General features: G+C 48.6%; 1 protein-coding gene across 7 annotated transcripts in view; it reads right to left on the bottom strand.

The window, feature by feature from the left end:
* plcb4a (phospholipase C, beta 4a) overlaps nucleotides 1–25,100 on the bottom strand; it is a 420,446-nt gene that overhangs the window by 203,289 nt on the left and 192,057 nt on the right. Inside the window, exon 1 of one of the 7 annotated variants that reach the window (XM_078405624.1) lies at nucleotides 7,451–7,517. The exons of the other annotated variants lie outside the window; for them this stretch is intronic. The gene's annotated coding sequence lies outside the window, so the exon portion shown is untranslated. Of the gene's footprint in view, nucleotides 1–7,450; nucleotides 7,518–25,100 lie in introns of those variants that run through there. 7 annotated transcript variants of the gene reach the window in all.

Here is a 25,100-nt window from a genome sequence, read left to right as displayed (position 1 = left end):
ACAGCACCTCATATTTCACCTGGGCAGTTTGCAGCCCAGCGGTATGAACATTGACTTCTCCAACTTTAGATAGTTCCTCTGTCCCTCCCTTCCCCTCCTCCTTCCCAGTTCTCCCTCTATCTTCCTGTCTCCACCTATATCCTTCCTTTGTCCCGCCCCCCTGACATCAGTCTGAAGAAGGGTCTCGACCCGAAACGTCACCCATTCCTTCTCTCCCGAGATGCTGCCTGACCCGCTGAGTTACTCCAGCATTTTGTGAAATAACACAGTTAAACACTGCTCCTTTTCTGCATTTACTCAAGTGAAGCTAACCAATAGATAGAACATGGAACAGTACAGCACAAGAACAGGCCCTTCGGCCCACAATGTCTGTGCCGAGCATGATACCAAGACCATCACTTTTCTATCCGCACATAACCCATATCCCTCTATTCCCTGCATATCCACATGCCTATCCGAAACTCCTTTAATTGCCATTAATGTGTCGTGTTCATAATTCATCGGAGCAGAATTAGGCCATTCGGCCCAACAAGTCTACTCCATCATGGCTGATCTATCTTTCCCTCTCCATCTTTCTCCCCATAACCTTTGACACCCGCAACCAATCAAGATCTTATCAATAGGTGTAGGGGGAAAAACTGCAGATTCTGTTTTAAGTCGAAGGTAGACACGAAATGCTGGAGTAACTCAGCGGGTCAGGCAGCATCTCGGGAGAGAAGGAATGGGTGACGTTTCGGGTCGAGACCGTTCCCTGAACGTCACCCGTTCCTTATCTCCCGAGATGGTGCCGGGCCCGCTGAATTACTCCAGCATTTTGTGTCTAAGATCTTATCAATCTCCATTTTAGAAAACCCAGCTTGGCTCCAGCGGGGTCAGGCAGCATCTCTGGAGAACATGGATAGGTGATGGTTTGGATTTAGACCCTTCTTCAGACTGACTGCAGGGGGTGTTGGGGGGGAAGGGAAAAGAAAGGTGGGAGAGAAGAGGGTGTCTGCTTCAACCACAATCCCTGGCAGCACGTTCCAGGCACCCAACACTCTCATGATAAAAAGATCCACGTTTGGTTTTTCGATTTAGATTTAGAGATACAGCGCAGAAACAGGCCCTTCGGCCCACCGGGTCCACGCCGCCCAGCGATCCCCGCACACTAACATTATCCTACACCCACTAGGGACAATTTTTACATTTGCCCAGCCAATTAACCTACATACCTGTACGTCTTTGGAGTGTGGGAGGAAACCTAAGATCTCGGAGAAAATCCACGCAGGTCACGGGGAGAACGTACAAACTCCGTACAGACGGCGCCCGTAGTCGGGATCGAACCTGAGTCTCCGGCGCTGCATTCGCTGTAAGGCAGCAACTCTACCGCTGCGCCACCGTGCCGCCCTGAATACACCGATCCTGAGTACTGGTGCTGTCTGTACGCAGTTTGTACGTTCTCCGCGTGGGTTTTCTCCGGGTGCTCCGGTTTCCTCCCACACTCCAAAGACGTGCAGGTTTGTGGGTTAATTGGCTTTGGTAAAATTGTAAATTGTCCCAGGTGTGTGTAGGACAGTGTTAGTGAGCGGGGATCGCCGGTCGGCGCGGACTCGGTAGGCCGATGGGCCTGTTTCTCCGCTGTTTATCTCTAAACTAAACTGAATTAAACATCTACTTCAAACGTTGCCCCTCTCATCTCAAGGACGTGCTCCCCAGTATTTGACGGTCTTGAATCAGAATTCTCCCCTCAGGTGGCTACCTGACTTGCCGAATCTTTCCGGTGTTTCCCATTTTACTTCATATCTTGGATTTCTTTTTTTCTGGAGTAACAGAACTGAGGGGAAAGCTGGTCAAAGTTTTTTTTTAAATGATGTGATGCACACAATAGACAATAGACAATAGGTGCAGGACGAGGCCATTCGGCCCTTCGAGCCAGCACCGCCATTCAATGTGATCATGGCTGATCATTCTCAATCAGTACCCCGTTCCTACTCTCTCACATAGCGTGGAGAGACAGAACCCTTTACCTCGCAGTTGAAATGTCAAAGACCAGAGGGCATAGTTTTAAGGTGAGAGGGGCAAAGTGTAAAGCAGATGTGCAAGGCAAGTCTCATTAACGCAGGGTGCCTGGAACGTGATGCCAGGGGTGGTGGGTGAGACATAATTGGGACACTTAAGAGGTTTTTAGCTGGGATAGTGCAGGTTTAGAGGGATATGGGCCAAAGGATTCTGACTGCACGTTTTCAAGAGAGAGTTAGATTTAGCTCTTCGGGCTAAAGGAATCAGGGGGTTTGGGGAGAAAGCAGGATCGGATGTACTGATTTTGGATAAGAAAATAACTGCAGGTGCTGGTACAAATCGAAGGTATTTATTCACAAAATGCTGGAGTAATTCAGAAACAGGCCCTTCGGCCCACTGGGTCCGCGCCGACCAGCGATCCCCGCACACTAACACTATCCTACACCCACCAGAGACAATTTTTTTAAACATTTGCTCAGTCAATTAACCTACAAACCCGCACGTCTTTGGAGTGTGGGAGGAAACCGAAGATCTCGGAGAAAACCCACGCAGGTCACGGGGAGAACGTACAAACTCCATACAGACAGCACCCGTAGTCAGGACCAAACCTGAGTCTCCGGCGCTGCATTCGCTGTAAGGCAGCAACTCTACCGCCGCGCCACCGTGCCGCCCAGTTATTAAGTTATTAAGATGCAGCTCCGATTTCACTCTAGTTGTTTATGACAACTGCGATATGAATTATTACAGCGCCGTGTCAATTAGTTGGTTATTTCAGTCGCACTGAGATGCTGATGTTATCATCACTTCGTTTCAAAGTTTTCGAGGATGATGCGTTTGATTGAATGCTGCATAATTAATGCATTAATTATGGCTTCCAGGTGATTTTATTGGCGACATAAATTACTGCAAAAGTCCTTGAAGATATGCGTCAAAATTCACAGAGGAAGACCGAGGCGGCCTCAGCCAAAACCTATTCTGGGAGCAGTCGCACAATGAACACCTTCTCCAGCTGTGCAGAGGAAGACGACGGAGGAACGGGCGGCCGCGAGCAGCGCTGTACCCAGGGGGCCCAGCGACAGATGCGAGACTGCCGCTATCTTTTTTTAGCAATCATTAATGTCGTCGGGAAGTAAACACGTAGAAGGTTAAAGCTCCAGGAATATTGGCTGATAAATGATTGAAATCTCCAAAAGCAATTTATCACGTAGCAATTTTTCATAGAAACATAGAAAATAGGTGCCATTCGGCCCTTCGAGCCAGCACCGCCATTCATTGTGATAGACAATAGACAATAGGTGCAGGAGGAGGCCATTCGGCCCTTCGAGCCAGCACCGCCATTCATTGTGATCATGGCTGATCATTCACAATCAGTCACCCCATGCCTGCCTTCTCCCCGTATCCCTAGATTCCGCTAGCCCCTAGAGCTCCATCATCTAAAGATGGGAGTGCTTTCATTTGAAAAATAATGCTGGCATATTCTTCAATCAGGCCATGTGACTGTAAAACAACTGAGATGTTTCCAGTTTACTGTCGTTAGAACCCTCTGTTAAGTTACATTCGTGTGAAATATTTCCAGGACAGTTAAAAAAAAACCTCAAGCAATTGAGAATTCAAAGTAAACTTTCGGCCAAAATCCGGGTTGCCAGCAAACCAAAGTGCATTGTGAATTTTACCCAATCCCACCCATCCCTTTCGAGAGGCAATTGCATGCGGTACTGCTCAGCAAAGCAGTAAATGCGACTGATTGCAACATTGCTGTCCAGGGCGCTAAATGCAACAGCGTGCAGCATTACTGACCAAGGCAATAAAATGCAACTGCGTGCAGCATTACTGACCAAGACAATAAACGCAACCACAATATATTACTGAGTAGGAAGCAACTGCAGATGCTGGTTTAAACCGAAGATAGGCCCAAAATGCTGGACCATCTCAGCCGGACAGGCAGCATCTCTGGAGAGAAGGAATGGGTGATGTTTCGGGTCTGAAGAAGGGTCTCGACCTGAAGCGTCACCCATTCCTTCTCTCCAGAGATGCTGCCTGTCCCGCTGAGTTACTCCAGCATTTTGTGTCTATCTACAAGGCAATAAATGAAATTGCCGGCAGCATTACTGAGCAGACCAGGGTACTAAATGCAACTAAATGCAGCATTTTTGGCCAACACCATAAATGCAAGTGTATGCACCCTTACTCTGCAAGGTAATAAGTCCAACTGCCCATGGCTTTACGGATCAAGGCAATACACATGCAACTGGAGCGACTGGGCTTGTATACACTGGAATTTAGAAGGATGAGAGGGGATCTTATTGAATCATAGAAGATTATAAAGGGATTGGACACACTAGAGGAAGGAAACATGTTCCCAATGTTGGGGGAGTCCCAAACCAGGGCCCCCAGTTTAAGAATAAGGGGTTTAGGAATAAGGCATTTAGAACAGAGATGAGGAACAACTTTTTCACTCGGAGAGTTGTGAAGCTGTGGAATTCTCTGCCTCAGAAGGCAGTGGAGGCCAATTCTCCGGATGCTTTCAAGAGAGAGCTAGATAGAGCTCTTCATGATAGCGGAGTCAGGGGGTATGGGGAGAAGGCAGGAACGGGGTACTGATTGTGGATGATCAGCCATGATCACGGGGAATGGCGGTGCTGGCTCGAAGGGCCGAATGGCCTACTCCTGCACCTATTGTCTGTCTAACTGTAACAATCTTACCTGACCATGGAAATATAAATGCAACTGGATGCAGCATTACTGAGCAAGGCAATCAGTGCAATTGCAACAACATTACTAACCAAGGTAATAAATGCAATTACAATAATGTTAGTCTGAGCAAGGTACAAAATGCAACTGCATGCAACGTTACTGACCTCGGCAATTAATGCAACTGCATGCAACGTTACTGACCCCGGCAATTAATGCAACTGCATGCAACGTTACTGACCTCGGCAATTAATGCAACTGCAAATTGCAGTACTGCCCAAGGAAATAAATGCCACTGCACCAACATTACTGAGCAATGCATTCAATGCAACTGCATGCAACATTATTGACCCATTCCTTCTCTCCTGAGATGCTGCCTGACCTGCTGAGTTACTGCAGCATTTCGTGAAATAAATACCTACGATTTGTACCAGCATCTGCAGTTATTTTCTTACACTTATTGACCAAGACCATGAATGCAACTGTAGGTCGCATTACTGGGCAAGGCCATTAGTGCTACTGCATGCAGCATTACTGCTTAAGGCAATGAATGCAACTGTACATGGTAGAACTGCCCATGGAAATAAATGCAACTGCAACAACATTACTGAGCAAGGCAACAAATGCAATGACATGCAGCATTCCTGACCAAGGCAAATGCAACTCTATGCAGCACGGGCGACCAAGGCAATAAATGCAACTGTATGCAACATTGCTGACCAGGGTAATAAATGCAATTGCTAAGGTTGCCAACTATCTCACTCCCAAATACGGGACAAGGTGACGTCACCGCCCCGCGCCCCACGTGACCTCACCCAGCCAGCGGCCACGTGCTCCCCCTCCACCAATGGCGGCCGCCCGGGCCGGGAGGCGGGTTGCTACGCAACCTCCGTTAGGCGAACACACTCAGCTCTGCTTCCCGAACACACTCCGTTAGCCTACAATGTCCCATAGAAACATAGAAACATAGAAAATAGGTGCAGGAGTAGGCCATTCGGCCCTTCGAGCCTGCACCGCCATTCAATATGATCATGGCTGATCATCCAACTCAGTATCCCGTACCTGCCTTCTCTCCATACCCCCTGATCCCTTTAGCCACAAGGGCCACAGCTAACTCCCTCTTAAATATAGCCAATGAACTGGCCTCAACTACCTTCTGTGGCAGAGAATTCCACAGATTCACCACTCTCTGTGTGAAAAAATACTTTCTCATCTTCATATCATATCATATATATACACAGCCGGAAACAGGCCTTTTCGGCCCACCAAGTCCGTGCCGCCCAGCGATCCCCGCACATTAACACTATCCTACACCCACTAGGGACAATTTTTACATTTACCCAGCCAATTAACCTACATACCTGTACGTCTTTGGAGTGTGGGAGGAAACCGAAGATCTCGGAGAAACTTGGTCCTAAAAGACTTCCCCCTTATCCTTAAACTGTGACCCCTTGTCCTGGACTTCCCCAACATCGGGAACAATCTTCCTGCATCTAGCCTGTCCAACCCCTTAAGAATTTTGTAAGTTTCTATAAGAAAATGGGACAAACAAATTTATCCCCAAAAACGGGATGTCCCGGCTAATACGGGACAGTTGGCAACCCTAAGTATTACTGACCAAGCCAATAGTTGCATTGATGTGCAGCGTTGCCGATCATGGCAGTAAATGCAACTGTTTGCAGCATTACTGACCACGGCAATAGCTACAACAATATCAGATATTACTAACCACAATTGCAACTACCCTGAAGATGATGTGTTCATTTGCTGTCAAACGAAGGATTGCAGGAACGCAGGGCAGTTTTGCGACAATTTTGCTTCACAATTATACCTCAAAATAACAAGCTGGCGGCCTAGCCAGGTGACTATTTGTGTGCTAGCCACAGAAACAGATCTGCAATCACATACCAGAAGCGATAGGAAGAGAATTAGGCCATTCGGCCCATCAAGTCTACTCCACCATTCAATCATGGCTGATCTATCTCTCCCTCCTAACCCCATTCTCCTGCCTTCTCCCCATATCCTCTGACACCCATACTAATCAAGAATCTATCTAACTCTGCCTTAAATATATTCACTGACTTGGCCTCCACAGTCTTCTGTGGCAAAGAATTCCACAGATTCACCACCCTCTGACTAAAGAAATTCCTCCTCAACTACTTCCTAAATGAACGTCCTTTAATTCTGAGGCTGTGACCTCTGGTCCTAGACTCAACCCACCAATGGAGACATCCACAATCCACATCCAGATATTACAATCGCTCCACACTTTTCCATCTCTACTCCTACAGCACCATTTCTTAAACGTTGTTCCCTTATCATGTATCTACACACTGTAAATGGCTCGATTGCAATCATGTTCAGGAAGGAACTGCAGATGCTGGTTTAAACCGAAGATAGGCACAAAATGCTGGAGTAACTCAGCGGGGCAGGCAGCATCTCTGGAGAGAAGGAATGGCTGACGTTTCGGATCGACACCCTAAAGCAGTCCGAAGAAGGGTCTCGACCCTTGGGTCGAGAAGGGTCACCCATTCCTTCTCTCCAGAGACGCTGCCTGTCCCGCTGAGTTACCCCAGCATTTTTTTGTGTCTACCTTTGATTGCAATCACGTATTGTCTTTCCGCTGGCTGCTCAGCACGCACAAGAGCTTTTCACTGTACCTCGGTACACGTGACAATAAACTAAACTGAACCAAGCTGAACTGAACTAAATTACTGGCTCACAATCGCCAATGGAAATAAATGCCAATGGCTGCAATTACCCTGATGTCTCAGCGCCACAGGTGGAGGGAGAGGTGGAAAGATATCCGACTTCTCATGCAGTCCAAGTCCAAACTTCCCTGCCGATCTCTTCCAACAAGGCTCTTTCTGCTCAATGTCTAATCCTTCACAGTTCACTACTGGGCAACCCTCCAGAGTTGTGCAGAAGCGCCAGCCAATGTCACAGGGAATGTTTCAGATGTCCTCCGAAGAGAGTTTAAAGAGAGCGATTCTTCTCGAAGTCCCGGCGAAGATGCTTATTTGACGGTGCTGGCTCTTAGCCACTCGGCCAGCGTTCCGTGCACAAACACACCCGGGCAGCAAATAACTAACTGCCCATTTCAGTAATCTCCGCTGCTATTATCACGCCAGAAACACAATCACAAACAATTTCAACCCCCTTGACAATACCGTGGAGCTGCGGACTCATTTCCCAGGCTAAGCAGCTCTCAAATGACAACGGTATTCCTTGCCCGCTAAGTCATTTTCCTTCAAGTGAAAAACAAGTGAAATGCAAAGAGTTCAAATGCAGCTCCTTGTTTAATGTAAGCAAACTTGTCCTTACCACCCACTCACTCCCAAGCTGTCAGTCTGTAATAACCTAAATACACAGCCCAAAGTATCCAGGATTGGTGTTGAAGCGAAATTGTGTGAGGCTGTGCATAATTTCACTGCAGGGGTGCTTTCTGATGTATTTAACATCGAGCTTTTATGCCAAACGTAACTCACACTAACAGAGAGATCAGAGTGCCAGCTGTGATCTCTTGCAATCACCTCGACGTCATTTGAAAACTTTTCCTTTTCCCTGAGTTGATAAATGTACTTTTCACTGTAACTTTATTGCCAACTTCATTTAGTTTAGATACACAGCGTGGAAACAGGCCCTTCGGCCCACCGAGTCTGCGCCGACCAGCCATCACCTCTGTGCACTAGTTCTATCCCTAGGGGTTGCCAACTACCTCACTCCCAAATAAAGGGACAAGGTGACGTCACCGCCCCGCGCCGCACGTGACCTCGCCCAGCCAGCGGCCACGTGCTCCCCCTCCACCAATGGTGGCCGCCCGGGCCGGGAGGTGGGTTGCTAGGCAACCTCCGTCAGGCGAACACACTCGGCCTCGCTCCCAGAACACACTCCGTTGGCCTACATTGTCCGGGCCTACAGCAGCCCCCCGGGCCTACAGCGGCCGCCCGGGCCGGAAGGCATCTCGGGAGAGAAGGAACGGGTGACGTTTCGGGTCGAGGCCCTTCATCAGCTTTCCCCTCAGTTCTGTTCCTCCAGCAACAAAAATGATTCCAAGATATGAAGTAAAATGGAACACACCGGAAAGATTCGGCAAGTCAGGGAGCCACCTGAGGAGAGAATTCTGATTCAAGGCCATCACTTGTGGTGGTGCAGCGGTAGAGTTGCAGCCTCACAGCTCCAGAGACTGGGGTTCGATCCTGACCACGGCCGCTGACTACATGGAGTTTGTACGTTCTCCCCGTGACCCACGTGGGTTTTCTCCGGGTGTTCCGGTTTCCTTCCCGCATCCCAAAAGCGTGCAGGTTTGTAGGTTAATTGGCTGCTGTAAATCGTCCCCAAGTGTGTAATGTGGGGGGATCGCTGGTCAGCTCAGACACGGTGGGCCGAATGGCCTGTTTCCATTTCTAAACTAAATCCAAGGAGGTGACTGTCATTTCACTCCCTCCTCAGATGCTGCCTGGCCTGCTGAGTCCCACCAGCACTTTGCCCTCGGCTCCAGATTCCAGCATCTGCAGTTCCTTCGTAAGTTCATAAGTTCTCGGAGCAGAAATCGGCCATTTGGCCCATCAAGTCTACTCCGCCATTCAATCGTGGTTGATCTATCTCTCCCTCCTAACCCCATTCTCCTGCCTTCTCCCCGTAAACCCCTGACACCTGTACTAATCAAGAATCTATCTATCTCTGCCTTAAAAATAATATCCACTGACTTGGCCTCCACAGCCTTCTGCAGCCAAGAGTTCCACAGATTCACCTCCCATGTGTCTCTCTCCGGAGATGCTAAAGCGTGTTAAATATTTACCATGATTTCAGCTTTCATTAGTTTACAATAATGTTATTTAAATTATACTGCATTCTGAGCAGTTTTTTAAAACTATTTATTTCTGCTTTTCTTTCAAACTTCAACCAGGTGAAAGATGTGTAAATTCCTTTGCCCTTTTCACTGATTATGAAACTAAATTTCTTGGTTTAAAAGAAAAATCCATGCAGAGGTGCGGCACAGTGGCGCAGCGGTAGAATTGCTGCCTCACAGCGCCAGAGAACCGGGTTCGATCACGACTACGGCTGCCGTCTGTACGGAGTTTGTACGTTCTCCCCATGACCTGCGTGGGTTTTCTCCGAGATCTTCGGTTTCCTCCCACACTCCAAAGACGTGCAGGCTTGTAGGTTAATTGGCCTGGTGCGAGTATAAATTGTCCCTAGTGGGTGAAGGATAGCGTTAATGTGCGGGGATCGCCGGTCGGTGCGGTCTCGGTGGGCTGAAGGGCCTGTTTCCGTGCTGTATCTCCAAACTAATCTACACCGATAATATATACGTGCTTCCTCTTTCATGACCCAGTTGTTGATCATGATGTGCGATTCTGATCAAATTGCTTGAAGCAGGGTGTGACCCTGTGAATCTGGACAACAACAGCCTTACTGTGAGAAAAAAACATCTCTACTTTAGAGTTTAGTTTAGTTTATTCTCGTTTAGAGATACAGCCGGGCACAGGCTCGTCAGCCCACCGCGATGACCACATCGATCACCCTCGTTCACACTAGTTCTACGTTATCCCACTCTCTCATCAACACTCTCTACGCACTGGGGAGGATTTACAGAGGCACCATTAACCTACTAACCCGCACGTCTTTGGGATGTGGGAGGAAACCGGGGCTCCCACCGGAAACCCACACGGTCACAGGGAGAACGTGCAGACTCCACATAAGTAGCACCCCAGGCCAGGATCGAACCCGGATCTCCGGCGCTGTGAGGCAGCAGCTCCACCCGCCGCCCCAACATATCACCACTGCACTGCTGTGCAGGTCCTGAGTCAATCTAAGTTCCCATGCACTGCACTGCATATCAAATAAACAGTTACGGGCTAAATTATAACTCTGCCCATATAGAGTCATAGAGTGATACAGTGTGGAAACAGGTCCTTCGGCCCAACTCGCCCACATCGCCCAACTCGCCCACACCGGCAGTACGGTGGCGCAGCGGTAGAGTTGCTGCCTTACAGCGAATGCAGCGCCGGAGACTCAGGTTCGATCCTGACTACGAGCGCCGTCTGTACGGAGTTTGTACGTTCTCCCCGTGACCTGCGTGGGTTTTCTCCGAGATCTTCGGTTTCCTCCCACACTCCAAAGACGTGCAGGTATGTAGGTTAATTGGCTGGGCAAATGTAAAAATTGTCCCTAGTGGGTGTAGGATAGTGTTAATGTGCGGGGATCGATGGTCGGCGCGGACCCGGTGGGCCTGTTTCTGCGCTGTATCTCTAAAAATTAAAAATAAAAAATGTCACAGCCACACTAGTCCCACTTGCCTGCGCTTGGTCCATATCCCTCCAAACCTGTCCTATCCATGTACCTGTCCAACTGTTTCTTAAACGATGGGATAGTCCCAGCCTCAACTACCTCCACTGTCAGCTTGTTCCATACACCCACCACCCTAAGCGTGAAAAAGTTACCCCTCGGATTCCTATTAAATCTTTCCCCCTTCACCTTGAACCTATGGTCTCTGGTCCTCGATTCCCCTACTCTGGGCAAAAGATTCTGTGCGTCTACCCGACGTATTCCTCTCATGATTTCGTACACCTCTATAAGATCACCCCTCATCCTCCTGCGCTCCATGGAATAGAGACCCAGCCTGCTCAACCTCTCCACATAGCTCACACCCTCTAGTCCTGGCAACATCCTCGTAAGTTTTTTCTGAACCCTTTCAAGCTTGACAATTTCCTATAACATGGTGCCCAGAACTGAACACAATATTCTAAATGCGGTCTCACTTTCTGCACAGAAAGTTACGATTATGTTTTAATGTCCATGCTAATAAGTAGCTGAAAGCAAATATCATTCATTTTTCCTCTGCCATGTGTTCATGAAATTATGTTATCTCAGTTTTTTTCTCCGTATATGCAATTAGCTATTTTCTCAGCTATGAAATCAAGTGAGGAAAATCTTCTCCATCTAGCTGACAATCTTATTCTGTGGCCTTCCTGACAAACTAAGCCACAAAATAAATGTTTAAGAAACATCTTCATAAGTGATCGAAGCAGAATTAGGCCATTCGGCCCATCAAGTCAATTCAATCATGGCTGATCTGCCGTTCCCTCTCAACCCCATTCTCCTGCCTCCTCCCCATAACCCCTGACACCCGTACTAATCAAGAATCCATCTTGACGTCACCCGTTCGTTCCTACTATGCTGAGATGCTGCCTAGCCTGCTGAGTTACTCCAGCATTTTGTGACTTATCGTCTGTGTAAACCAGCATCTGCAGTTCCTTCCTACACAATCTATCTACCTCTGACTTAAAAATATCCATTGACTTGGCCTCTGCTGCTTTTAGACAGGTACGTGGATAGGACAGGTTTGGAGGGATATAGACAATAGACAATAGACAATAGGTGCAGGAGGAGGCCATTCAGCCCTTCGAGCCAGCACCGCCATTCAATGCGATCATGGCTGATCACTCTCAATCAGTACCCCGTTCCTGCCTTCTCCCCATACCCCCTCACTCCGCTATCCTTAAGAGCTCTATCCAGCTCTCTCTTGAAAGCATCCAACGAACTGGCCTCCACTGCCTTCTGAGGCAGAGGATTCCACACCTTCACCACTCTCTGACTGAAAAAGTTCTTCCTCATCTCCGTTCTAAATGGCCTACCCCTTATTCTTAAACTGTGGGCCCTTGTTCTGGACTCCCTCAACATTGGGAACATGTTTCCTGCCTCTAATGTGTCCAATCCCCTAATTATCTTATATGTTTCAATAAGATCCCCCCTCATCCTTCTAAATTCCAGTGTATACAAGCCCAATCGCTCCAGCCTTTCGACATACGACAGTCCCGCCATTCCGGGAATTAACCTAGTGAACCTACGCTGCACGCACTCCATAGCAAGAATATCCTTCCTCAAATTTGGAGACCAAAACTGCACACAGTACTCCAGGTGCGGTCTCACCAGGGCCCAGTACGATATGGGCCAAACGCAGGCAGGTGTTGATGTGTAGATGTGGCATGGTGGACACAAATGCTGAAGTAACTCAGCGGGACAGGCAGCATCTCTGGAGAGAAGGAATGGGTGACGTTTCGGGTCCATAGCCTTCTTCAGACTCTCTGCCCTCTAAAGCTAACCTTATTGTTCCCCTGCCCCGCATTTTATCTTCTCCCCAAAATCCACAAACACACCCGTTGTTTCTGCTTGTTCATGTCCCACAGACTCTGCAGATGTGGCATGTTGGTCAGCATGGGCAAGTTGGGCCGAAGGGCCTGTTTCCACACTGCATGACTCAATGATTGAAGCCTGTTCTTCAATCCCTACCACAAATTAACTTCCTTGTCCAACCACTTATATATATATATAATATAATAATAAGCATTTATTTTATATAGCGCTTCACCAGGTGCTCAAAGCGCTTTACAAAAACAGTCATAACATAAAAACAAACAGACAAACTATCCTGACGGAGAAGCGGCGAACAAACAGCGCCAGCGTCCTCTCACGTCAGAGTCCGGCAGTAGACAACAAAAAGCACAGGACACACAGATACAATTTGAACACAAACAGCCATCACAGTGATTGCTCCAGGCACACCCTCACTGTGATGGAAGGCAAAGAAAAGTCATTATCTCCTCCTCATTCTTCTCCCGTGGCGCCACGAGGCGATCGAGGCTCCCAACTTTTGAAGCCCCCACCGGGCAATGGAAAGTCCCATGGCAATCATTATTTAAATTATTTTCTAGTTCAAAACCACAATTTATTTTATGTTGCTTGAAAGGGTGCAATGGTTCAATCAATGGGTAAAGGAATAAAATATATTAATAGAGCACTTTTCAGACCCACAACCTAATCAAATGTTCTTTTATGACTAGTATATTAGCACAGGAACCAAAAAAGCCAGGAGAGGCAAGTGTTTAATTGCCATAGGTACCGACAATGGAATTCTTACTGGCAGCAGCATAACAGGACTGTAAAGATAGCACTTGTAAATGTAGTTAAAAAAAATCAATAAAATAATAATCCCAGTGCTAGTGCAAAAATGCCCAAAGTCCTCAGTCCAAGCAGAGATTGTCCTTAATTCATAGTTTAGTGAGTCTTTGTGGTGTTCAAGAGTCTGAAGGTTGTTGGGAAGAAGTTGTTCCTGAACCTGGACGTTACAGTTTTCAGGCTCCTGTACCTTCTTCCCGATGGCAGGGGTGAGATGAGAGCGTGGTCAGGGTGGTGTGGGTAGGGTTGCCAACTGTCCCGTATAGAAACATAGAAAATAGGTGCAGGAGTAGGCCATTCGGCCCTTCGAGCCTGCACGGCATCAGCAGCTGAGATTTAAATAAGTTGAAATAGCAGCAAGAAACATAGAAACATAGAAACATAGAAACATAGATGCAGGAGTAGGCCATTCGGCCCTTCGAGCCTGCACCACCATTCAATATGATCATGGCTGATCATCCAACTCAGTATCCTGTACCTGCCTTCTCTCCATACCCCCTGATCCCTTTAGCCACAAGGGCCACATCTAACTCCCTCTTAAATATAGCCAATGAACTGGCCTCAACTACCTTCTGTGGCAGAGAATTCCACAGATTCACCACTCTCTGTGTGAAAAAAAACTCTCTCATCTCGGTCCTAAAAGACTTCCCCCTTATCCTTAAACTGTGACCCCTTGTTCTGGACTTCCCCAACATCGGGAACAATCTTCCTGCATCTAGCCTGTCCAACCCCTTAAGAATTTTGTAAGTTTCTATAAGATCCCCCCTCAATCTTCTAAATTCCAGCGAGTACAAGCCGAGTCTATCCAGTCATTCTTCATATGAAAGTCCTGCCATCCCAGGAATCAATCTGGTGAACCTTCTCTGTACTCCCTCTATGGCAAATATGGTATTAGCTGGGACGTCCCGTATTTTGGGCTAAATTGGTTCGTCCTGTACGGGACCGTCCTTGTCCCGTATTAGGCCTGGAGGGCGATGTAGGCCCGGACGCTGTAGGCCTCGATGCTGTAGGCCCGGACGCTGTAGGCCTCGATGCTGTAGGCCCGGAAGCTTTAGGCCCGGACACTGTAGGCCTGGATGCTGTAGGCCCGGATGCTATAGCTACGGACACTGTAGGCCCGGGCGCCGCCTAACAGACGTTGCGTAGCAACCCGTCTCCGGGCCCGGGTGGCCTCCATTGGTGGAGTGGGAGCACGTGGCCGCTGGCTGGGTGAGGTCACGTGGGGCGGTGACGTCACCTTGTCCCTTATTTGGGAGTGATATAGTTGGCAACCCTAGGCATGGGTGTCTGGTGACGCCGGCTGCCTTTTCGAGGCAGCGACTCTTGCAGATCCCTTCGATGGTGCCAAGGTCAGTACCGGGGCAGTGTTCACTGCTGTACGCTATCTTCTTCGTTCCTGGGCGTTCAAGTTGCCGAACCAGGCCGTGTTGCAACCGGTCAATATGCTCTCGACCTGTAGATGTTCAAGAGAGTATTCGTCGACAAATAGGGTTGCCAACTTTCTCACTCTCAAATAAGGGACAAAAGGTGACATCACCATCTTCGGCCCACATGACCTTACCCAGCCAGCGGCCACGTGCTCCCGCTCCACCAATGGCGGCCACACGGGCCCGGAGACGGGTTGCTACCAACTTCCGTTAGGCGAACACACCCGGCCCCGCTCCCCAAACACACTCTGTTAGCCTACACTGTCCGGGCCTACAGTGGCCCACGGGCCTACAGTGTCTGAGCCTACAGTGTCCGGGCCTACAGTGTCTGGGCCTACAGTGTCCGGGCCTACAGTGTCTGGGCCTACAGTGTCCGAGCCTACAGTGTCCGGGCCTACAGTGTCCGGGCCTACAGCGCCCTCCGGGCCTAATACGGGACAAGGGCGGGACAAACCAATTTAACCCAAAATACGGGATGTCCCGGCTAATACTGGACAGTTGGCAACCCTATCGACAAACTCAATCTCCTCAATCTTCTCAGGGCATTGATGGGCTTTCTCTATGACTGCATCAATGTGCTGTGCCAAGACAGATCGTCAGAGATACGCACGGCCGGGAAGTTGAAGTTGCTGACTATCTCCACCGCCATCCCATCGATGAGGACAGGTCTGAGGAGCTCCAGCTTCCCTCGTCTGACCATTGTCTAGTTTAGTTTGGAGGTACAGCGTGGAACCATGCCCTCCGGCCCACTGAGGCTGTGCCGATCATCCCGTACACCTGCACTACCCCACACACACGAGGGACAATTTACAATTTATACCGAAGCCAATTAACCGTCAAACCTATAGACAATAGACAATAGGTGCGGGAGTAGACCATTCGGCCCTTCGAGCCAGCACCGCCATTCAATGTGATAGACAATAGACAATAGGTGCAGCAGTAGGCCATTCGGCCCTTCAAGCCAGCACCGCCATTCATTGTGATAGACAATAGACAATAGGTGCAGGAGTAGGCCATTCGGCCCTTCAAGCCAGCACCGCCATTCATTGTGATAGACAATAGACAATAGGTGCAGGAATAGGTCATTCGGCCCTTCGAGCCAGTACCACCATTCAATGTGATCATGGCTGATCATTCTCAATCAGTACCCCGTTCCTGCCTTCGCCCCATACCTCCTGTACGTCTTTGGAGTGTGGGAGGAAAAACGAAGATCTCGGAGAAAACCCACGCAGGTCATGGGGAGAGCGTACAAACTCCGTGGAGACAGCACCCTGTAGTCGGGATGGAACCGGGGTCTCTGGCAACTCTACTGTTGCGCCACCGCGCCGTCCTTCTTAATTGCTCTGAGTTTCAGCAATTCTGCATCAACCCAACAAACTTGAAGCAGCAGTCTAACTTCTTGGTCTCCTAATCTGAGGAAAGACATTCTTGCCATAGAGGGAGTACAGAGAAGGTTCACCAGATTGATTCCTGGGATGGCAGGACTTTCATATGAAGACTCGGCTTGTACTCGCTAGAATTTAGAAGATTGAGGGGGGATCTTATAGAAACTTACAAAATTCTTAAGGGGTTGGACAGGCTAGATGCAGGAAGATTGTTCCCGATGTTGGGGAAGTCCAGAACAAGGGGCACAGTTTAAGGATAAGGGGGAAGTCTTTTAGGACCGAGATGAGAACGTTTTTTTTCACACAGAGAGTGGTGAATCTGTGGAATTCTCCGCCACAGAAGGTAGTTGAGGCCAGTTCATTGGCTATATTTAAGAGGGAGTTAGATGTGGCCCTTGTGGCTAAAGGAATCAGGGGGTATGGAGAGAAGGCAGGTACAGGATACTGAGTTGGATGATCAGCCATGATCATATTGAATGGTGGTGCAGACTCGAAGGGCCGAATGGCCTACTCCTGCATCTATGTTTCTATGTTTCTGTGTTTCTATGTTTCTTGCTGCTATTTCAACTTATTTAAATCTCAGCTGCTGATGCCGTTAAATATCTGTAAAAGTATGAACATGCAATTTTAATCCATTGTCTTCAGCCAACCGTGATGAAAATATCTTTGCTTCCTAACTTTGTTTATGCATCCCTTGTCTGCTCAGAAATTACCTTGTAATTGGGTCAATATTTGTCTGAAAGTAATTGTAGGCCTTGACGTGATCTGTTCTCGTAACAAGCTGAACAATTTCTACAAGATCAGGAAAATATGATACCCGCAAACCGACCTCCCTACCAGCATTGACTGCGCCTACACGTCACACTGCCTCGACAAGGCCAGCAGCGTAAACAAGGACGAGTTTCACCCCGGTCGGTCACTCCCTCTTCCCGCCCCCCCCCTCCCCCCCCCCCCCCCCCATCAGGCAAGAGGTACAGAAGTGTGAAAACACACACCTCCAGATTCAGGGGCAGCTTCTTCTCAGCTGTAATCAGGCAACTGAACCATCCTCTCACCAACTAGAGAGTGGTCCTGATCTCCCATCTGCCCCATTGGAGACCTTCGAGCTATCTTTACTCGGACTTTATCTTGCACTAAACATGATACCCTTTATCCTGCTTCTGTACGCTGTGGACAGCTTGATTGTAATCTTGTACAGTCTTTCCGCTGACTGGGTAGCACGCAACAAAAAAGCTTTTCACTGTTCCTCGCTTATCGTGACAATAAACGTAACTATCTTTGCTGCCCAATTCTGTTTGTGCCTCCCTGCTATGCAAATAAATTAACTTGTAATTGGGTCAACATTTGCTGAAAAGTGGGTGTGAGATGTTTACATGATCTGCTCTTGAATCAAGCTAAACAATTTTTACAAGATCAGTAAAAAATATCGCACAAGACGTTGGATTGCGCTTGTCCAAGATGGACGCCCAAGATGGAGTCACTCAGCAGCAAAGATAATAGAGCAGAGCAAGGCAGACCACTCGACCCTAAAAAACGTAGTATGTCATGGCGCCATTTTAGTAGGCAGAAACTTCCAGAAACATTTTAAAAGAAAAATAACAAAAATCTGTGAATTGATAGATGAGATATATTCTGCATTTTTATCATATCATATCATATATATACAGCCGGAAACAGGCCTTTTCGGCCCTCCAAGTCCGTGCCGCCCAGCGATCACCGCACATTAACATTATCCTACACACACTAGGGACAATTTTTTACATTTACCCAGCCAATTAACCTACATACCTGTACGTCTTTGGAGTGTGGGAGGAAACCGAAGATCTCGGAGAAAACCCACGCAGGTCACGGGGAGAACGTACAAACTCCTTTATGGTATCATCATCACACATACTGTTCCCCAAAAACACTGATTACACCGCGAGAGGCGGGTATTGCTTACTAAAAAGTATGTAGGTTAATTGACTAGGTAAATGTAAAAAATTGTCCCTAGTGGGTGTAGGATAGTGTTAGTGTGCAAGGATCGCTGGGCGGCGCGGACTTGGTGGGCCGAAAAGGCCTGTTTCCGCGCTGTATATATATGATATGATATGATGATAAAATGGCGGACGTTACGCTCCTTTGCGTACTACACTTCAGTACAGGCGATTTCGACGGAGTGGTTCATCCTGCTCCTCTAGTATCTTTGCTGAGCAGGTAACTCCAGCTATTTGTGTTTGCCCAACCCGCTGAGCAGGTGACGTTTCGGGTCGAGACCACTCTTCTAGACTCGCCTTCTCTCCAGAGATGTTGCTTGGCCTGCCGAGTTACTCCAGCACTTTGTTGGCCTATTTTAACATTCCACTCAGGCCTCGTCTCGGTATTGAAATCATTTCTGCCAAAAATACCGCCTTGAGGAAGCTAAAAGCCGACATTGATATGCATTTATTCAGCTCCCTCACACTCTCTCCAAGGCCAAAGGATGTGAAAGATGAACAATGAACAGCAAGCACTCTGGGGAAAGACTAGACTTGCGAAGGAATAAAAACACACTGAAGGGATGACGGTGAACTAAAGAGGACAGAACGCCACAGGAGATCCTCCTTCCCTGTGCCTATCAAACTGTACAACTCCTCCCCCTTCTGTCATGGGGTAGACTGACTCTCCCCCCACATTCCCCCTCCCCCCCAACCCTCCCCAATCATCGCACATCCCCAAATCTTTCCACTCTTAAGGATAGCGGAGTGAGGGGGTATGGGGAGAAGGCAGGAACGGGGTACTGATTGAGAGTGATCAGCCATGATCGCATTGAATGGCGGTGCTGGCTCGAAGGGCCGAATGGCCTCCTCCTGCACCTATTGTCTATTGTGTATTGTCTATTGACATCGCTTTAATTTCATGATTCACGTATTTTGTGTTTTTATGACTGTCGGCAGATCAATTTCCCTCCTGGGATCAATAAAGTTTACGAATAAGGGGTCGGCCATTTAGGACTGAGATGAGGAAAAACTTTTTCCACCCAGAGAATTGTGAATCTGTGGAATTCTCTGCCGCAGAAGGCAGTGGAGGCCAATTCTCTGGATGTTTTCAAGAGAGAGTTAGATAGAGCTCTTAGGGCAAATGGAATCAAGGGATTTGGGCAGAAAGCAGGAACGGGGTACTGATTTTGGAAGATCAGCCATGATCATATTGAATGGCGGTGCTGGCTCGAAGTGCCGAATGGCCTACTCCTGCACCTATTTTCTATGTTTCTAAGTTCTATCGTATTGTAGTATGTCAAAAATAAGCTAACAGGATAACATTAAAGTAAATATACCCTGGCAGGAAAAGGGGTTAAAAATAAACCCAGTAGGCCCAGCCCACCGGCCGCGTATCGAGGGGCCCACGGGAACCCACTTGGAGGGCCGGTGAGCAGACCGGCGGAGGGAGGGAGGGAGTGCACGGGCTTCGACGGGGGGAGTGGGCCGCTGGAGGCCCTGCAGCGGCCTGGGGATCGGTTGGACCGGGCGCCGCCCCCCGGAGGCCAAGCACGTGGATCGCACGCGGCCTACAGCAGTGGCGGAGGACACTACGGCTACGCTTGGCCAGGCCGACCCTGCAACGCCGCCATGACAACGGGCCTTCGTGGTCAGCTCAAGATCCCTGCACTTACAACAACTGGGACTTGAAAATGGCACCAAACTGGCCACTCTGTACACTGTGTCAGTGTACTACTGCTGGACATGTACTGTATCTGAGATGCTTGTCTAAGACGTACCTAAGTGCTTATGTATACTGATACTTGTATTGAACTGTGTACAAATATGAGCTTCACTGTATCTTAGTGGATGTGACAAATAAATACCATTCCAATGCAAAAATTTGAATTATTAATTAAAATAAGTTCCAAGACATGAGAAGCAAGATATTTCTCGTTACTGATGATCATTCTCTGCCATTTATTCTGTCAGCTCATGAGTACCACACACAGTTTCCCCATCTGAGGATACAATGTTTGCCAATCACCCCCTCCCCTCACCTGTATCCACCTATCACTTGCCAGGCGTTGTCCCACCCCCACCTCTCTTCCAGTTTTCTCCTCTGCCTCTGCCCCCTCCCCCACCCCCCCCCGCCCCACCCACCACAATCAGTCTGAAGAAGGGTCCCGACTCGAAACGTTGCAAATAGTCACACTGGTCCCACACTAGTCACAACTGCCCACATTTGGCCTGTATATCTCTCTAAACCTTACCTCTCCATCTACCTGTCTAAACATCATTTATATGTTGTTACAGTACGTGCCTCAACTACCACCTCTGGCAGCTCATTCCATACACCCACCACCCTCTTGTGTGACAAAAGGTGCCCCTCAGGTTCCCCACTCACTTTAAACCAATGTCCTCTGGTTCTTGATTCCCCTATCCTGGGTAAAGGACACTGTGTGTAGGGTCGCCAACTGTCCTGTATTAGCCGGGACATCCCGTATTTTGGGTTAAATTGGTTTGTCCCGTACGGGGCCGCCCTTGTCCCGTATTAGGCCCGGGCGGAGCTGTAGGCCCGGACACTGTAGGCCCGGACATTGTAGCCCGGGGGGTATTCCTGGACAGTGTAGGCCCGGGCGCCGCCTGACGGAGGTTGCGTAGCAACCCGCCTCCCTGCCCGGGCGGCCGCCATTGGTGGAGCGAGAGCACATGGCCGCTGGCTGGGTGAGGTCACGTGGGGCGCGGGGTGGTGATGTCACCTTGCTCCTTATTTGGGAGTGACGAAGTTGCCAACCCTAACTGTGTATTTACCATATCTACTCCCCTCACGATCTTATATACCTCTGTAAGATCACCCTTCTTCTTCTTGCACTCCAAGGAACAAAGTCCTAGCCAGCACGACCTCTCCCTCCAGCTCACGTCCTCAAGTCCTGGGAACAACTTCGTAAATCTTCTCTGCACTCTTTCCAACTTAACATCATTCCTATAGCAAGATGACCTAAATTGAACACAATACTCCAAATATGGCCTCACCAACGCCTTGTACAGCTGTAATATTACATCCCCGTGTAGGAAAGAACTGCAGATGGCAGTTTAAATCGAAGATAGACACAAAATGCCGGAGTACCTCAGAGAGACAGGCAGCATAATAATAATAATAAATTATTTGTCAGATGTAGGTTGGTACAGGGTCAACGACACAATGAAATGTATTTGACAAGACAACGGGTCACCTCAGCAGTAATATTCCAAGGATAAATAAGATAAAAAATGACATTAGTAAGGTAAAAAGACAATATTAAAAATAGGTAAAAAGACAATATTAAAATAATCAAACATATATGATGTGATATTAAAAGAATCAACATATATGATGTGAATATTAAAATAATCAAACATATATGATGTGATATTAAAATAATCAACATATATGATGTGAATATTAAAATAATCAAACATATAGACAATAGACAATAGACAATAGGTGCAGGAGTAGGCCATTCAGCCCTTCGAGCCAGCACCGCCATTCAATGCGATCATGGCTGATCACTCTCAATCAGTACCCCGTTCCTGCCTTCTCCCCATACCCCCTCACTCCGCTATCCTTAAGAGCTCTATCCAGCTCTCTCTTGAAAGCATCCAACGAACTGGCCTCCACTGCCTTCTGAGGCAGAGAATTCCACACCTTCACCACTCTCTGACTGAAAAAGTTCTTCCTCATCTCCGTTCTAAATGGCCTACCCCTTATTCTTAAACTGTGGCCCCTTGTTCTGGACTCCCCCAACATTGGGAACATGTTTCCTGCCTCTAATGTGTCCAATCCCCTAATTATCTTATATGTTTCAATAAGATCCCCCCTCATCCTTCTATATTCCAGTGTATACAAGCCCAATCGCTCCAGCCTTTCAACATACGACAGTCCCGCCATTCCGGGAATTAACCTAGTGAACCTACGCTGCACGCCCTCCATAGCAAGAATATCCTTCCTCAAATTTGGAGACCAAAACTGCACACAGTACTCCAGGTGCGGTCTCACCAGGGCCCGTTACTCAGCGGGACGGGCAGCATCCCTGGAGAGAAGGAATGGGTGGCGTTTAAGGGTCTCCGAGAATGGGAAAGCAAAGGTTACTTGAAGTTTGAGAAATCAATATTCATTCCTCTGGGTTGTAAGCTGCCCAAGCGAAATATGAGGTTGTAGGATTAGTCCGCACTGTTTACAAATGGTGGGACTTGCAGTATTTATTGACCACTTATTGACCTAAGGGGCACCTTTTCTTGTAACACAAGAGGGTGGTGGGTGTGTGGGTGGGTGACGCATTTTAGGAAGTCAAACCAGGGCAGGATCTGGGGACTGTTGTAGAGCAGACGGATCCAGGAGTGTGGTACATAGTTCCTTGAAAGTGGCGTCTCATTCAGGTAGAGGTGGTCGAGTAGGCTCACGACACATTGGCCCTCATCAGTCAGGGTGCTGAGTATCGACATCAGTCTGAAGAAGGGTCTCGAACCGAAACGTCACCCAGAAACGTCTCTTCCAGATCACTTTATATATATGTTGATTATTCTAATATCACATCATATATGTTTGATTATTTTAATATCACATCATATTCTTGCTATTGAGGGCGTGCAGCATAGGTTCACTAGGTTAATTCCCAGAATGGCGGGACTGTCGTATGTTGAAAGGCTGGAGCAATTAGGCTTGTATACACTGGAATTTAGAAGGATGAGGGGGGATCTTATTGAAACATATAAGATAATTAGGGGATTGGACACATTAGAGGCAGGAAACATGTTCCCAATGTTGGGGGAGTCCAGAACAAGGGGCCACAGTTTAAGAATAAGGGGTAGGCCATTTAGAACGGAGATGAGGAAGAACTTTTTCAGTCAGAGAGTGGTGAAGGTGTGGAATTCTCTGCCTCAGAAGGCAGTGGAGGCCAGTTCGTTGGATGCTTTCAAGAGAGCTGGATAGAGCTCTTAAAGATAGCGGAGTGAGGGGGTATGGGGAGAAGGCAGGAACGGGGTACTGATTGAGAGTGATCAGCCATGATCGCATTGAATGGCGGTGCTGGCTCGAAGGGCTGAATGGCCTACTCCTGCACCTATTGTCTATTGTCTATTGTCTATTGTCTATTGTAACTCCGGCATTTTGTGTCCATCTTCTGGGTAAACCAGCATCTGCAGTTCCTTCCCACATATAAACCATTCTGCATTGCCCAGATGTCAACTTCTCTATATCGGCGAGACCAAAAGCAGGCCTTTGCTCAGTCTGCCTTGACCAACCTGATCTCCCGGTGGCTGAGCACTTCAAATCCCCCTCCCACTCCCAGTCTGACCTTTCTGTCATGGGCCTCCTCCAGTGCCATAGTGAGGCCCACCGCAAATTGGAGGAACAGCACCTCATATTTCGCCTTGGGCAGCTTGCAGCCCAGCGGTATGAACATTGACTTCTCTAACTTTAGATAGTTCCTCTGTCCCTCTCTTCCCCTCCCCCTTCCCAGATCTCCCACTGTCTTCCTGTCTCCACCTATATCCTTCCTTTGTCCCGCCCCCCGACATCAGTCTGAAGAAGGGTCTCGACCCGAAACGTCACCCATTCCCTCTCTCCTAGATGCTGCCTGACCTGCTGAGTTACTCCAGCATTTTGTGATACCTACATTTTCCTTGATTACCGTCTGCTTTGATCTGTTGTTTTCTCAGCTTACCCTTCCATGTCTCTCGTCTCCCTCTCCCCCTGACTCTCAGTCTGAAGAAGGGTCTCGAGGCGAAACATCGCCCATCGTCATGGGGCGCCAGGACATCTACTCTTTGAACCAGTGCTCTTGCACTCATGTACAGCGCCGCTGAGTACGCCACCCCAGCATGGTGCCGCAGCGCTCATACCGGCAAGCTAGACGCCACCCTCAACGACACCATGCGGATCATCACCGGCTGCCTACGCCCTACTCCGACGGATCTCCTGCTGGTGCTCGCAGGTATCGCACCCGCCAAGCTTGGCAGAGAGTTCTTCACTCATAGGCTGGTGTGCAAGGCCCCATCGGACGGCAAACATCCTTTGCACCACCTCGCCCAGGATTCACAGCAACTGGGACCTCAACGCCTGTCGTCTCGTCGCCCTTTCTCCCGTCACGCAGCGACCCTCTGTGGCTCCGGTTTCAACATACTGGGAACATGGAGAACCAGCTGGGAACAGACATCGCCACCTCCTCAATTCACCGTCGCACCGAACACCACAGCCCCACCCGGCTCGGACACGCCCCGCAAAGAGTGGGTCGCCTTGAACCGGCTCCGCACAGGGGTCGGCCGGTTCAACGCCAACATGCATCGTTGGGGGTTGCGTCCATCAGCCACCTGCGTGTGTGGAGCAGACCAGCAAACAGCGCGGCACGGCATGTTCGACTGCGCTGTCCTCCGTCCCCCTGGTGGAGAGGTAGACCTCACGGCCCTCGACAACAGCACATTGCATTGGCTACAGCGCCTGGAGGGCGTGACATAACTTCTGCTGCCTCAAACGCAAGGAGAAGTTCGCCCGTTCCTTCTCTCCAGAGATGCTGCTGCCTGTACCGTTGAGTTACTTTTACCGTTGAGCATTTTAGAGTCTATCCTAAAACTACAACTGACTTCACTTGATCTAACCACTGGCATGGTCCCTGTAGCTGGTGCCCCCAGTCACTGCGAACCTAATTGATCTTTTAATTAAA

This window comes from Rhinoraja longicauda, chromosome 9, assembly GCF_053455715.1.
Source record: "Rhinoraja longicauda isolate Sanriku21f chromosome 9, sRhiLon1.1, whole genome shotgun sequence".
Classification (NCBI taxonomy): Eukaryota; Metazoa; Chordata; class Chondrichthyes; order Rajiformes; family Arhynchobatidae; genus Rhinoraja; species Rhinoraja longicauda.
The sequence above is the reverse complement of the archived record's forward strand: the minus strand, read 5'-3'. Positions and strand labels throughout refer to the sequence as shown.